We start from the raw sequence: 16016 nt of genomic DNA on the forward strand, positions 1-16016 counted from the left end.
CATTACACCCACACTCTAAGTTTAAGAAATAAAACCAATCTATAAACTGTTTTAAAAACTGATAGTCAATATACTCTAAGCTAGTATTCAGAAAATGTTCTCTTAGTTTTATCTAAAAGACAGTAAATTATCAAATGAAAATAATCTTATATTTTGAAAGCTACAATCTTTCTCTAGTCAAAGTCGAACTAATCCACAAACCCGAATGCCATCTTTAAACCTCTATGCGGCTTGGAGCCAGGATGTTGGAAAGACCGCTTGTCCTTTGTTACCCTAGCCCACCAGACTGGGAAGCAAAGTAGGTTGTAGGTCTCATCTATTAGGGAGGTGCATCTTGTAGGGAAGAGGAAAAGGGCCTTCTCTGTGATGACTTCCTCCCTTTGGAATATTATACCCTGGAGATAAGATTAGCAAATTAATCAAGCAATATACATCTTCAGGGAGGCGGAAAATATAATAAATGGGTTTTGCCATGTTGTTTTTGTGGGTCTCTCTTTCATGTATAATACCCAGAGTCAGGGAGCTATGGAAATCCAAATGAATAAACAAATGCCGTACAATATTTAATAATAACACCAAATTTAATGTTGCTCGGTTCTATGTTCCCTGTAGAATTGGGAATTAAATATTACAAGGTGCTATAAAGATTCTTCTTGGAGGTTCATTTCTGATTCAAAAGATGTGTATCACACATTATTTTCCTCCGTTCAGCTGGAAATAGGCTGAGGATCTTCCTGAATATCCCAGCAGAACCTGAAAGGCAGCTTTTCCATCCTCTCCTTAAAGACACGGTCAAACCTTTCACTCTGGGCAACAGTCATGGTGTTCTTCCAGTCCCCAATAGTGCCTGGGAAACAATGGTTAAAAATATGTCAACAGTATATTTATGTTCAATTAAACTAGAGGCTATTTATGTCATCCTGTCATGAAAAAATTAATTGTTACACATATTTCTGTAACTAGGTTTGTGAATGAATGTATATACAGGAAGTATACCTATGGATAAAGGAAGTATACCCTGTTTCAGTTCTATGGGTTGGTGGCGCAGTGGTTATAGTGAAGTACTTCAAGCTACTTCTGCTGATCACTGGCTGTCAGACGTTTGGCAGATCAAATCTCAGTAGGCTCAAGGTTGACCTAGCCCTCCACCCTTCCAAGATCGGTAAAATGAGGACCCAGATTGTTGGGGGCAATATAGGTACTCTCTGTAAACCACTCAGAGAGGGGTGTAAAGTATACTGAGAATCTGGTCTTAGCAGTTCTTAAAAGTAAGTAAATACAACCTCAGATGAACATGATATAAACCATGTCATGATTTATTTTATAAAAAGGAAACCAAAATGGAGAAGCTGTGTGTGTAAAATTTACAATTTGGGAGGATTTTGATTCCATTTTGGAAGCATTTTGTTTACAACGTTCTTTATTCTTTACAACATTTCTTCAATTAATTGAAGTTTGTGAGCATTTGTTTATGTTCACTTGAGGTCCCACCACCGCATGTCACTCAGGTTGAGGCCTGGACCTTGACTGGGCAATTGCAACACCTTGATTCTTTTCTTTTTCAGCCATTCTATGGTCATTTTGCTGGTGTACTTGAGGTCATTGTACTCTGTTGCATGACCCAATGTTCTGAGCTGTCCAACAGATGGCTTCACGTGTGACTCTAGAATACTTTGCTATACAGAGGAATTCATGGTCATCTTAGTGACTGCAAGGTATTCCGAACCTGTGACTGCAAAACAAGCCCAAATCATTCCCCCTTCACCACTGTGCATGACGGTTGATATGAAATGTTTGTGCTGATTTGCAGTGTTTGGTTTTTGCCAAATGTGGCATTGTGTATTGCGGCCAAACATCTCCACTTTGGTCTCATCTGTCCAAAGATAGTGTTCCAGATGTAAAAGCAATGCTTAGCCGCCTCCCTGTCCATCAAACAATACTTAGAAATCTGTATTTACAGTTTTTGGACAGGAAACTGTTTCTTCCTTTGTTAACTAGAGCTGGATTACAGAAGGAAGACACGATAAAAGGCAAATCTCTCTCTTATCTATAAGTTGTTGAGTGATTCCCTTTATTCCAGGTTGAAATGATTAGCCAGTGACATCACTGTTGCCAAGCAGATGCCCGAGGAATGGTACTCCTTTCAAGTTCCCAACAAGGTGCTAGAGAGACTAACAGAAAGATCACCCCATCATGCATCAGCACTTGGATTTCAAACAAGGACTTGCTAACTTTCAAAGCAGTATTCTAACCGTGTGACCCACATCACCTGTGGCGGAGGAGAAAACCTAAGGTAGAGACAGAAGAGGTTGTGTCTCCACCATCCTAAAGTGGTCAGTATGAGCTAAAACAATCCCATTTCCAAAATATAATTCAACTGTGCAACCAATAAAATAATAATTGAAACAGATTGGATTATATCCATGCCCAAAATTTGTTCAGGTGAAAGGAGGACAGCAGTTCAACATTGGCACAGCTAAGAAAGGCTTGCGGCTCCTAAAAATAGGCTGCTGATGAGGCAAACACAACTTCATGGAGAGACAGCAGAAATAGAGGCTATTGGGATATGTTCCTATCACTTTAGAATGCCTTTCAGATTATGGAAGTAATCCTGGCATATTCCAAAATCGTAGCCCAAGATTATGAATTATTACTACTCTACCAGATCCTGCAATTTGATACAGCTTTAAATTAGTTCATCTATAATAATGGGGAATCGACGGAAAATGTTGTTGATATACTTGAAGAACTCACAAGATTATTGCTTCCTTATCCATATCTTGTATATTAAACTTTAATTCTTTTCCTACTGAAAAAAAATACTTTGAGATAAAGTATTTTTTTAATGAAAGCTGTACATAGGAGCAATATCAATGAATGAAACAAAGAAATGCTGCTTTAGGACATCTGGTAAATATTTTCAAGAGGCACGTGGTTGAGAAACATTCTTAGTTACAATATATTTTTGATTCAGACTCTTATATTCTTAGCAGTTTTGACTGCATCAGAGGTTGTCCAATTCCCAAACCAGGCTAAAAAATGCCTTACCTCTCTTAAAAATACATTTGCGTTGAATCAAACTCTTATGAGCCCAAACAGAAAAATATAATAATAAACTTTAGTTAAAATTTTGCTAATTGCAGGTGCATTTTGCTAATTGAATTTCCCTTATTTATTATGTAAATCTGTTAAAAATTAAATCAATTTTGTTTTGCTGAACCTGCTTATAAGACATGCATCCTGTGAATTCTAGCATGACCAGCCAAGTGCTCACAAAGACATCTTTTATTAATCTTTTTTGATATCAAGGTAAAAACACTGTAGCTTCCCTTATTATCCTCCTTTCCTTTTGAAGAGACAGAAACTTATTTTTCTTCAGAGATCTCAGCAGTCCTTAAGTTTACAGATAACCAAGAGTGACTCTCTGGTAACCTCTGCTGCTCCCTATTGGAATAAATTATTTACACATCCCGTTGTTTCTAAAGCTTTCTGTACTTGATGGTTGTTCATATATCACTACACAACACAAAAACATCTTACCTTTTTCATTTCTTCGTAAGACAGGAAGAGAATATTGAAATCACCCTTATGAGCGTACCAGCCTTCTATGTGGTCGAGCCATGAACTAGAAAACACTGTTAGGAGATAAATGAGTTTAACATAAACATGAGGATTAATGCTTGAATTACCTCCACTTATCTTTATGATCCTGGTGGGCCTAAAGATAAATGCATGATAGCTCAACTAGAGACTATGCTAATATCTACATGGTCTAGCCATGAAATACAAAATATGAACTATTTTAATAGGAGAGAAATGGATTTAGTATAAACATGACAGCAGTAGTGTTGGGCGAACCAAACTCGCATAGTTGGGGTTCGTACCGAACTTTGTGGTGTTCCGCATTCCCTCGAACCCGAACCCAAACTTTTTTCAGGTTCGGCATTCCCTCGAACACCGCGGTGGGTGGGAGGGGGAGGCGGGGACGGCTCTGACTCAATGAAGCTGGCTGAAGAAACTTTGGGAGCTGAAGTCCACAAGTCTTAAAAGTGCCAAGGTTGGACTAAACAAATAAGGAAGTTAAGGCCACGACATCACCTTGTTTGTCCTGCAACTCAGAGTAATACTGATTGGCTGCCAAGCAGGAAACAAAACCAAAGTCTGCACCAATCGCCTGTTGCGCCCATTGCCCACGGCAGCCTTAGATCAGCCTGGTGCTCTTTGGAAAGGGGCGGGGGGTGGGTTCTGCATTGACGTAGGCCCCGTCTTCCTGTCTTCTGCCATAGCAGCCGGTGGCCCCTGTCAGACAAAACCTTTCTCTTCCTCCTCCACCGGCATTCAAAGGACCGTCCCCCACACATCCTCTTTGTCCGCTCTTTCCACCCTTTGCTTGCATGCAGCGTGGAAAGAAAGTAATCTCTCTTCCCCTGTGTTTTCTGGAGTGCAAGGCAGCACTGGTACAGCTTGGGGAAGGAAGGAACGAAGGGGCTTTGGGGAGGGGGAGGAGAAAATCTTCCTCTTCCTTCTCCTCTTCCTCCTCCCTTCCTCCTCCTCCTCTTCTTCCTTTTTTCCTCCTCCTCCTTTCTTTCTCTTCCTCCTCCACCCAGCTCTGCTCATCCTGCCCCATGAGCATCCTTCTAATTCCTCACATAGGCCAGGAGTGCTCCGAGCTCTGGTCCCATGCCAAGCGCAGCTGCCGGTGGGATTTCCCCTCAGCCTGACTTCCACACAGGCCGGGTGGGAGGGACTGAAAAATCCTTCCATTAACGTGCCTGCAAAGCCAAGGGAGGGAAAAAAAGAGACTTGGTGGTGCAGAGGCTGGGGGAGTGGGGGGGATTGCCCTCTGCCTGCCACCGTCCCCCAAAACTTTCAAGGAGAATGGAAGCCCCAGCTCATGGCCATCCCCTGTTTGATGAAGCCTGACACTTCCCCCCCAGGGCTTCAGGATCCTGGCCAACAGCTTCAAGCGGGCGGTGGGTGGGAGGGTGAGGGAAGAGGAGAGACGTGCACCTACCACCACCTCCTCCTCCTATTGATCCTGCTCCTCACAGAACAAATAAGAGGCCAAAAAAAGTGAAAAGGCTTCTTGATTGTTGGGAGAGAGCGCAGTTGTTGGGGATGAGGGTGCGCATGAGCAGTTGGAAGAAGAAGGAGGAGGCAGAATGAATGCTGCACAGCTCGGGGCCACAGCACTGCCCCCCAGACCAAGTTCTGCAGTTCAACGTCCCCCCTTCCAAACTGCATGGCCAAGTCTCTTTTTCCCCCCTCCCTTGGCTTTGCAGGCACGTTAATGGAAGGATTTTTCAGTCCCTCCCACCCGGCCTGTGTGGAAGTCAGGCTGAGGGGAAATCCCACCGGCAGCTGTGCTTGGCAGGGGACCAGAGCTCAGAGCGCTCCTGGCCCATGTGAGGAATTAGAAGGACACTCATGGGGCAGGATGGTCAGAGCTGGGTGGAGGAGGAAGAGAAAGAAAGGAGGAGGGGGGAAATGAAGAGAAGGAGGAGGAGGAAGGGAGGAGGAAGAGATGGAAGAGGATGAATTTTCCACCCCCTCCCCAAAGCCCCTTCATTCCTTCCTTCCCCAAGCTGTACCAGCACTGCCCTGAACTCCATAAAACACAGGGGAAGAGAGGTCATTTTCTTTCCACACTGCATGTAAGCAAAGGGGGGAAAAGTGGGGGAATATAGCGGATGAAGAGGAGGTGTGGTGGGTGGTCCTTTGAATGCTAGTGAAGGAGGAGGAGGAGGAGGAAAGGAAGAGGAGAAGGAGGAGGAGGAAGGGAGGAGGAAGAAGAAGAGAAGGAAGAGGAGGAATTTCTCCGCCTCCTCCCCAAAGCCCCTTCATTCCTTCCTTCCCCAAGCTGTACCAGCACTGCCCTGCACTCCAGAAAACACAGGGGAAGGGAGATCGCTTTCTTTCCATGCTGCATGTAAGCAAAGGGGGGAAACAGTGGGGGAAAACAGCAGTCGAAGAGGAGGCATGGGAGGCAGTCCTTTGAATGCCGGTGGAGGAGGAAGAGAAAGAAAGGAGGAGGAGGAAGGAAGAGGAGAAGGAGGAGGAGGAGGAGGAATTTCTCTGCCTCCACCCCAAAGTGGTGGCAGGTAGAGGGGCATCCCCCCACTCCCCCAGCCTCTGTGCCACTGCCCGGCTGTCATCTTCTGAGAAGAGGAGGAGGAGGAGGAGGAGCTAGGCGGCACCAGATGAAAGCGAACACCAGGGAACTGTCGGCCGGTCGGGAGGTGGGAGACGGGAGGAGGAGGAAGAAGAGGAGGAGGAGGAGGGAGTGAGGTTGGGAAGAGGCGTGGTTGACCTTGCTGAGGGGGAGGAGAAAGCGGGTTCAGTGGACTTACCCGAACTCTGCCGCCAAGTTCGTCCGAATCTTCCAAACCCGAACTTTGTTGGGTTCGCCGAAGACAGCAGTCTTCAAAATCACTGATTTCAGTTGTTTGTTTGGTGCTGCAATGATCCAGCTAACCATCAGTCTCACGGATAGCAGCAATTGCACTTTGACTTATACAGTGGTACCTCATCATACGAACTTAATTGGTTCCAGGAGGAGGTTCGTAAGGTGAAAAGTTCGTAAGATGAAACAGGAAAATCCCAAACTTTAGAAGGGAGGCGAACAGCGTGCAGGGAGGAGCAGCTAAAGGGGGTGGGTGGAAGAAGCAAGGCTAGGCTAAAGGGTGAGTGGGAAGGAAGAAAGGCAAGGGGGGCGCCCCTCCCTTTTTTTCTTAACCCTGCTGTTCTGTTCGGGTCGTATGTGACCCGAAACCAAGTTTGAGTCCCTGTAAAACATTTTCCCTGCATATCTGAAACTTGAAATTCCATGAGTTTTCATCATTTCAGGGGTTCTCTCTATGAGAATTTTTTGGGGGGGTGGGGGGTTTCTTTCTTGCTGAAAAAAAACCCCTCCCTAATGTTATGTTCCCGGGTCTATTTGACCCAGACTGCAAATTGATCATTTTAGGTACTTATATTTGGTCTTTTTGAAAGCTTTTTTCACCTGGAAACAGGTTTGAACATTTCTGCACACAATGATATGAAAATTGAAATGAAAAAAGTAAATCTTATTGGTTTATTTCGTGGATATAATGCATGCCCCCCCGTTTTTGTGAATTTTTTTCAATTTTTCCAGTTCAATTTTTTCAATTTTTCCAGTTCAATTTTCATATCATTATGTTCAGAAATGTTCAAGCTACCAATCCCACACCAACTTTAGTAAAATAGAATGGATTTTGCTAGCAAAACTATCCATAAAGTGAAGACTATTTCAAAAAAACGGAGGGGCATGCATTTCATCAACAAAATAAACCAATATGCATCAATTTTTCCAGTTCAATTTTCATATCATTATGTTCAGAAATGTTCAAGCTACCAATCCCACACCAACTTTAATAAAATAGAATGGATTTTGAAAGCAAAACTATCCATAAATTGAAAAAATTCACAAAAACGGGGGGGCATGCAATATATCCGCAAAATAAACCAATAAGATTTACTTTTTTCATTTCAATTTTCATATCATTGTGTGCAGAAATGTTCAGACTACTTTCCAAGTGAAAAAAGTTTTCAAATTGACCAAACATAAGCACTTCAAATGAAGAGTTTTTGGTCCAGGTCGTATGTGACCCGAACATAACATTAGGAAGTTTTTTCGAACAGAACAGCAGGGTTAAAAAGACACCCTTTCAGTTCCTTTGCAAGCAGGTTGTTCTCGGCAAAAATTTTCCTCCCCCAAGCTGCCCCTCCCTCCTCCCTTTTCTTTCTTAAAAAGACACCCTTTCAATTCCTTTGCAAGCACCTTGTTCTCGGAAAAAAATTTCCTACTCCAAGCAGCCCCTCCCTTTTCTTTCTTCAAAAAAGATGGAAAAAAGAAACCCCTTCATCCCAGCAGCAGCTGCTTGGGTTCGTAAGGTGAAAATAGTTCAGAAGAAGAGGCAAAAAAATCTTAAACACCGGGTTCGTATCTTGAAAAGTTCGTTAGAAGAGGCGTTCGTAAAATGAGGTACCACTGTATACTGCTTTATAGCCTTATCTAAGTGGTTTACAGAGTCAGCCTATTTCCCCCAACACCGACCACGAAGATGGAAAGCGGAGTCAACTTTGAGCCTGGTGAGGTTGCAACTGCTTAATTGCAGGCAGTCGGTAGTCAAGAGAAGTAGCCTGCAGTACTGCATTCTAAATATTGTACCACCATGGTTCTGTTCACATTGTTAATGCTCCAATTGTTTCCATTATGGGTCTAAAAATCAAAGTTTGAGAGGACAACTGAGGGGCTGCCCTAAAATCACTAAATTCAGAGAAGACAGAAGGAATAAGAGTTGTAACTAATGTGGCTGAATGCTTCAACTTGTTAAGGGGATATTTTTGTCAAAGTACTGTTGTCTTGTTTGATTTCTGTGTTTTTCTTATTAGGATTTTTGGAGCAATTTGCTTTAATTATTTTATAATTCTTCAAATCTTCAAAGAACTAACATTGGTTAGCTCTTTTATCTTTCCAACACTTAAAAAGCTTCCCGTGAAATTTCATTTGAGTATTTGGTTCCTTAATTAATATTCATTTTTTAAATGTTTAAATTCAATACATCCAATCAAATTCATTCACATCCCAATTTTGAGCCACTAGACAATTTCTTCCTATTTTATCCTCCATATTAAGTATATCTTGGTGTTTCTCATCTCTCTCTCTCTTATTAAGATGGCTTCTCTTTCCTTTTCCACTGACTTTTACATCATAGTTGTCCTAGGAGCCCTGCATTCTTCTCTACCCATCTTTTGTATTAGTAGAATTTACACAAATTATTGCACAATTATTACTACACAAGTATAAAGAATCATTATTTGTTTCTTATATTAGGAGAGAGGTTAGATTGTTTCCTCTTTGTGAGAAACAGATTGAAATATACTCATAATCCATAACAAAAACTGACAAAACATTGTCAAACATAATCAAATTCACTAATATTATGTCCTTAGGTCATCTTATTTCCTATGGTTCCTCAATGTACTTATACTCCAGCAGAGTGTTCAAATATTGAAGAAGGCTGATCTTTAGTCAATCATTGTGTCAGCAGTACTTCTGTATTCCAAGAAGGAGCAAGAGAGGACATCTAACACGATTGAGTAATAACCTAATTTGGAAATGTAGAACGGTTCAAGCAGAACTTTTTAGCTGATGTGAACTTGTATCACATTTGTCTCACTGTATCGATAAAGTTAAACTGTATCGAAGAATTGTTACAAAAATTAGTATGTTTTAAAAATACAAAGTCACTTCTGATTTACATGCCAAGTACAGTGATACCTTGTCTTACAAACTTAATTGGTTCCAGGACAAGGTTCTTCAGGTGAAAAGTTTGTAAGACAAAACAATGTTTCCCATAGGAATCAATGGAAAAGCGATTAATGTGTAGAAGCCCAAAATTCACCCCTTTTGCCAGCAGAAGCGCCCGTTTTTGCGCTACTGGGATTCCCCTGAGGCTCCCCTCCATGGGAAATCCCACCTCTGGACTGCTATGTTTTTGCGATGCTGCAGGGGAATCCCAGCAGGGAAATCCCAGCATTGCAAAAACGAGCGCTTTGCTGGCAAAGGAAGTCCGGAGGTGGCGTTTTCCAGCAAAGGGAGCATCAGTTAAATCACAGCATCGCAAAAACACTGAAGTCCTCGAAACCCCACCTCTGGACCTCTGTTTTTGCAATGCTGCAATTTCACTGAGGCTCCCCTCGCTGGGAAACCCCACCTCCGGTCTTCCGTTTGCCAGCGAAGCACCCATTTTTCCACTGCTGGGATTCCCCTGCAGCATCACAAAAACACAGAAGTCCGGAGGTGGGGGTTCCCATGGAGGGGAGCCTCAGGGGAATCCCAGCAGTGCAAAAAGGGGTGCTTTGCTGGCAACAGAAGTCTGGAGGCAGGGCATCCCAGCGGCGGCAGTGGGTTTGTAAAGTGAAAATAGTTTGTAAGAAGAGGCAAAAAAATCTTAAACCCCGGGTTTGTATCTCAAAAAGTTTATATGACGAGGAATTTGTAATACAAGGTATCACTGTATTTGGAATGTATCATTATATGAAAAATTGCGGATTTACCATTAGATGCAGCCAGAACAATCTTATTGTATTGTTATTGCTCAAACCTGAATCCCAATTTCAATTTCCATATATAAACTGACATAAGAGTTGTTATATTATTGTCCCCCTCCAAAGGGGACAGTACCTCAATATAGCAGAAACCCCTGGATGCTAATCTAAGAGCCATTCTGAATAGCTGCAATCGCACCAGAAAAATCTTAGCTGAAATGCCACCTAAATCTGTTCCTTGAAAACCCATTCAATATGGTGAGAATATATAATTAGAATTTCATGCTGGATCAAGTGTCGGTCCATATGAACAAGAGTTGCATTGCATGCTGTGGCTTCTGAATATTCACTGAAAAATATGTGATAGAGCTATAGAGCTCGGCTCCCGTGGAGCTACTGGGAGGCAACTGAAACAAAAGAATTTGGCTAAAGGAAGAAGGGAGAATTTTACATATGCATAGAAAACGAATGCTGTAGAGTTTTCAGGGACCTAGTGTGTTTATTGTGTAATCTGTATAGTAAAATATATGTTTCATGCTATGCAAGGAATAATTTTATTGTGCAATGTTGCAATCTTTAATTGAACTAATGTGGACACTGGTGACAGCTTGTTTTCTGCAAATACACCGAAGTTCAATACAGCCACTACACAAAACCTCCTTCAGCCACTGCATGCACATACATGGCATATTCCTCATGAATGCTCTTGTATCGGAAAGATGCCCTACTCCTTCCTCATCAGTAAACACTTTTTGGCCAGCAAGAAGTCCAATTACAGTGACTTGGAAAGCCAGACAGTGACCATCTCTCCATTTTTGTACCACAAATACAAATCTCACAAATCTCTTGACTTTTACTACCCCCCTCTAGTCTGGAACACTGGGCTGTTCTCTACCTTCTTCACTCTGAATCAGAGTACAATAAAAGTGCATCTTGTGCACCCACCCCCAATTCCAAACCCCTGGACCTGACCTTCTTGTTGAGTGAAGAGGAAGATAGCAAGACCAACTATGGCCCACCCAGCCCAGCCTCCTCAGCTGGCTTTCCCAAACACAGACAGTTGCATTGTGATTCCTAGACCAGGAAATCTTTCAGCTGTAAATATTGCGAAAAGGAATATGTGAGCTTGGGGTCTCTCAAGATGCACATCCAAAGCCATACCTTGCCCTGTGTGTGTAAGATCTGCAGCAAGCACTCTCAAGGCCATAGCTCCTGCAGGGCCACATTCGAATACACACTGGGGAAAAGCCATTTTCCTGCACACAATGTTGCCCAGACTTTGCTGACCGCTCCAATCTCCATGCTCATCTACAGACCCGTTCAGATGTTAAGAAGTATTAGTGTAGAAACAGGCTGAATTGGAACCCTTTGAATCCCATTGAATCCCGACTCCCCCAGGCAAAGCCATATATTGTAGCCAATGTTCCCTCTAATTTTTTTTCGGCGTGGGCGGAAAAGTATAGTGTCTGAGCAGCAGTCCCTTCAGGACTGGGCAGCATAAAAGAATGAATGAATGAATGAATGAACGAACGAACGAACGAACGAACGAACGAACGAACGAACGAACGAACGAACGAACAAACAAACAAACAAACAAACAAACAAACAAACAAGAAAAAATTCCCTTCTTTTTTATTAAAGGAAATTAATAATAAAACAAAACCAAAATCTATTACTATTAAAACTAAAACAACCAGCAAAACCAAAAACACAACTGTTAATAAATCCATGCTTTAAAATCTTCATTTCTTAAATATTTATCATAGTATTATAGTAATCTAGTAATACTATGAAAATCTACCTGAACACCAATGCATCAATTATTATATTTCCCTAAATTATACTTTTCTATAATTTCATTCAATATTTACGAGCTCAATTAATGTTCAGGCACTTAGCATTTACTATTATTAACTTTCATCAATCTTCTACATTTCCAAGTATATTTTAAATTCATAATGCAAACTCATAAAATCATACAGTACATATCATAAACCCCTTATCATATGTATCTTCCATTAATATTACCTATGTAATTCTATATAGTTCTAAAATTCTAATCCCTTTTTAAAAATTAATACATCCTAATATTAAACAACACCTAAATATATATTTTACCAATATTCCATAGTCAATCCATATTTAATAATCAATCATCCCTCCTCAAATTTCTACCACTGTTCTCATTTCTGGGTCTCTCTCCTGTCTCTCCCCCTTTTCTGTCTCATTTGTTTCTCATTTCTCCCTCTTCCTCTCATTCCTTCCCCTTCTCACTTCTCTCTTTTTCCATCCCTGCCTCCCCCCCTTGTCTGTGTGTGTGTGTGTGTGTGTGAACTTTTGGACCATTTCCAAAAACAGGTGAGGACTAGGGGGAGGGGTTTCTCTGTTATTATTTGGGTGCTTTTTATCATATGCTTTAAATCAAGAGTCACTTTTCTCTCTCTTTTGTTTCTCTATCTTTCCTGTTATACTCTGCCTCAATTATTTTCTCATTTCTCTTTTTCTCCCCTTTTTTCTATCATCTCTCTCTCTTCCTTCCACTCTTCTCTCTCTCTCTCTTGCTTTCTTTCTTTCTCTCACTCTCACTCACTCTCTCTCTCTTGCTTTCGTCCTCTCTCTCACTCTTCCTTCCTCTCTCCTCTCTCTTTCTTTCTTTCTTCCTCCCTCTCACTCTTTCTCTTCTTTCCTCTCCTCTCTCTCTCTTTCTTTCTCTTTCTCTCTCTCTTTCTCCCCCTCGTTCTCTCTCTCTTTTTCTCACTTTCTCTCTCCCTCTCTCCTTTCTATCTCACTCTGTCTGTTGCTCTCTCTCTTTCACTCTCTCTTGTTCTCTTTCTCTCTCTTGTTTTCTTTCTCTCTCTCTTGCTTTCTCTCTCTTGTTTTCTTTCTCTCTCTCTTGCTTTCTCTCTTGTTTTCTTTCTCTCTCTCTCTTGCTTTCTCTCTCTCTCTTGTTCTCTCTCTCTTGCTATCTCTTTCTCTCTATCTCATTCTGTCTGTTGATCTCTCTCTCTCTCTTGTTCTCTCTTTCTCTCTCTTCCTTTCTTTTCTGCGGAGGCCGGCGAAGGTTTTTCTTATTTTGAATGTTCCGGGTGGGCTGGCAGGGGGATGGGGAGAGCAAGCACGCCATTTTGTTGGGATTGAGTCTGAGCTTGTTAATGCCCATCCAAACTCCAACAGCCTCCAAACACCAGCACATTACTTCCACTGCTTCACTGAGTGGAAACGGGGTGGTGATGTATAGCTGAGTATCATTAACATACTGTGCTGGCTGGAGTGCATAGGAGTGGGAGGGACTTATTGTGATTCACCTCCTACCTCTCTGGTTGGTCACAATAAGTGCTAGCAGGGGGTCAGAGGTCGACTGCTAGGTCCCTCCCTTGTGGGGTTCCTCATAACTCTGTCCTCTCCCCCCTGCTGTTTAATATCTACTTGAAACCACTGGGAGAGATTGTCCGAGTTCCAGGTCACCTAATGATTTCTTCTGGTTGCTCTCATCTGTTGGCTCTGACTAGGTTCTCCTTTGCAAGCTGAGAGATTATGCCACCTCTCTCTCTCCGCTGTTACTGTCATTACCCTTCACTCATTCCACTCATGCCACCAGTGCTTTCTCCAGCTGCTCCCGCTGGTTATGTCTGCATGGGACTTTCCTCCTTCCTGTGGTGAGGGTGCCGCGAGCTCCATCCTCTGCCTTCAGCTGCACCCCCCGCTGACACTCACCATCCTCGCCATTCCTCCAGCCACTCTCACCCACTTGTTCCCACAAGCAGTTTCCTTGCAGGCAACTTCAGCTGAGACGTTCGGGCACAGTCTAGTCTTTCAGACACCCACAGTCTTTCTACAGTTCTCTCAGCTTCTCTGCTCACCTCCTTTACCACCTCTCATTTCGTCAACTGTTCTTCAAAACGTAGCCGCCATCTTTCTGGCACCATGGAGCTGCAACTGCCACCAAGGCTAGTCTGCTCTCAGTTTCTAGACAGCTAACGCTTGTCCAACTCCAAATCCAGGTCCTCAAAGAGCAGGGGACCCCAAAGATTGAAAAAAAAGGATTGAGAAAAGAGTTATAAGGTGTTTTTAAGCCGTCATTCACATCAGTGCTCACCTCTCCTCGATCTTCCTCAGTTGCTGCCGGAACCGGAAATGTTAATAGTATTCACAAAGTTTTACAAATGGGAAAAATATTCAGAGTCTCATGCCTACCTAGCCTGAAAGATTAGTCTTTTGTTTTTACCCTTAAAAAGAAGATGACTAAAATAATAGATTCACAGTAACTCATGATCCTGAATTGGTATGCCGCTAAACAAAAGGCAGCAAGCATTAACACCTCCCCACCATCTCAAACTCTCCTTAGTGCAGCTATTCAGGGATACAGTATTTCATTAGTTCTGGGTCAGCAGAGGGATAATTTGCAATGCTTCAAAGACTTATGTCTACAGAAGGCAGTGGGTAGCTATTAAAAGCAAGGCTCCTGTTTAGATGAGCAGCTATGCACTCAAACACCTGTGAATATGACTTTTTTTTAACAACTACTTATTTTCAAAAGAATTGTGATTAATAGCAGGCACTTGTCAGGTGATTCAATATCTGCCTGGGCAGGGAAGGCTGCCTAGGTGTGTGCCAAAAGAGCTAATTAAATTTATTGACAGGTGCCTCCTGAATGCATTTCTATTGTACATTTTTTCCACATCAACAACAAAAGATGGAAAAAACCCAAAAGTGTATGTTTACATTTCAAAGGTACGCTGCTATTTATATATTTTTGTGCCACAATTTTATACTGATTTTTTTAAAAAACATTTTTTATATATAACTATATACCATTTATTGACATTCAATAAAAATGGTAATTTAAAAAAAGCTGTAGACCTTTGAGGGACCTAATGTGTTTATTGTGTAATCTGTATAGTAAAATGTGTGTTTCAGGTTGTGCAAGCAATAATTTTATTGTGCAATGTTGCAATATTTAATTGAACTACATGATTTTGATTTGTGTGGACACTGGTAACTATATACCATTTGTTGACATTCAATAAAAATGGTAATTTAAAAAATCACACAATCCAGGGGATGTCTTCTTATGGTTTTCCAAAAACATTAAGAGTCACGATGGTGCAGTATTCCAAGCTAATTCTATCAATTGTCACTGGCTCAAGGTTGACTCAGACTTCCATCCTTCTGAGATCAGTAAAATGAGAATCCAGATTGTTGGGGACAATAATGCCGACTCTATAAACCAATTAGAGTGGGCTGTAAAGCACTATGAAGCTCTATATAAGTCTTAAGTGTCCTATTACACATACATTCTTCTTGATCAAGATACTTGAGAAGGTTTTAGTACACTGTTTCATATCCATAGCAACTTTAAGAGTTGTAGACTTGTGGAATTAGCTCTCTGAGATACATTTTGGGGACAAGAAGAGGACAATATTATGACAAAGAAGAAAATAAGTAGTTTTTGGGGAAAAATTGTCCATGGTAAGAAGCAGATGAGGAAAAGACCAGAGTTCGGGTTTGTTCAGTCAGCATTTTCTTTGTTTAGATGCTTTATGTTTGTTTGTCCTAAAGATTCTTCATATGTTTTCATATGATTTGCCCTAGGATCATGATTTGCCTTTGAATGTAGACAACTGCATAACTTTGTGTAGGTTGACTCAGTCTTTCATCCTTCCTAGGTTGGTAAAACAAAGATCCAGGCTGTTGGAGGCAATATGTTGACTCTATAAACCATAACTGGACCTTGACTGGGCCATTGCAACACCTTGATTCTTTTCCTTTTCAGCTATTCTATGGTCATTTTGCTGGTGTGCTTGGGATCATTGTCCTCTGTTGCATGACACAATGTTGGCTGTTCTTAGTTGTCAAACAGATGACTTCACATGTGACTCCATAATACTTTGGTATACAGAAGAATTCATGGTCAACTCAGTTGAACCTGTGACTGCAAAACA

The 16016-nt window shown here is 41.8% G+C and overlaps 1 long non-coding RNA gene and 1 pseudogene across 2 annotated transcripts; one reads left to right on the forward strand and one right to left on the reverse strand.

Moving 5' to 3' along the window:
- Positions 1-557: 557 nt before the first annotated feature.
- LOC139157060 (uncharacterized) lies at positions 558-14720 on the reverse strand. 2 transcript variants are annotated; one of them, XR_011557412.1, is made up of 3 exons: positions 13935-14720; positions 3541-3635; positions 558-847 (listed from the first exon to the last, which is right to left on the reverse strand). It is a non-coding gene; the product is annotated as an uncharacterized lncRNA (long non-coding RNA). The 2 variants fall into 2 exon arrangements; XR_011557413.1 differs by lacking the exon at positions 13935-14720 and adding an exon at positions 6351-6444.
- Positions 10794-11415, forward strand: LOC139157058 (protein snail homolog Sna-like; annotated as a pseudogene).
- Positions 14721-16016: the final 1296 nt, after the last annotated feature.

The sequence above is a fragment of the Erythrolamprus reginae genome, chromosome 1 (genome assembly GCF_031021105.1).
Source record: "Erythrolamprus reginae isolate rEryReg1 chromosome 1, rEryReg1.hap1, whole genome shotgun sequence".
NCBI lineage: Eukaryota > Metazoa > Chordata > Lepidosauria > Squamata > Dipsadidae > Erythrolamprus > Erythrolamprus reginae.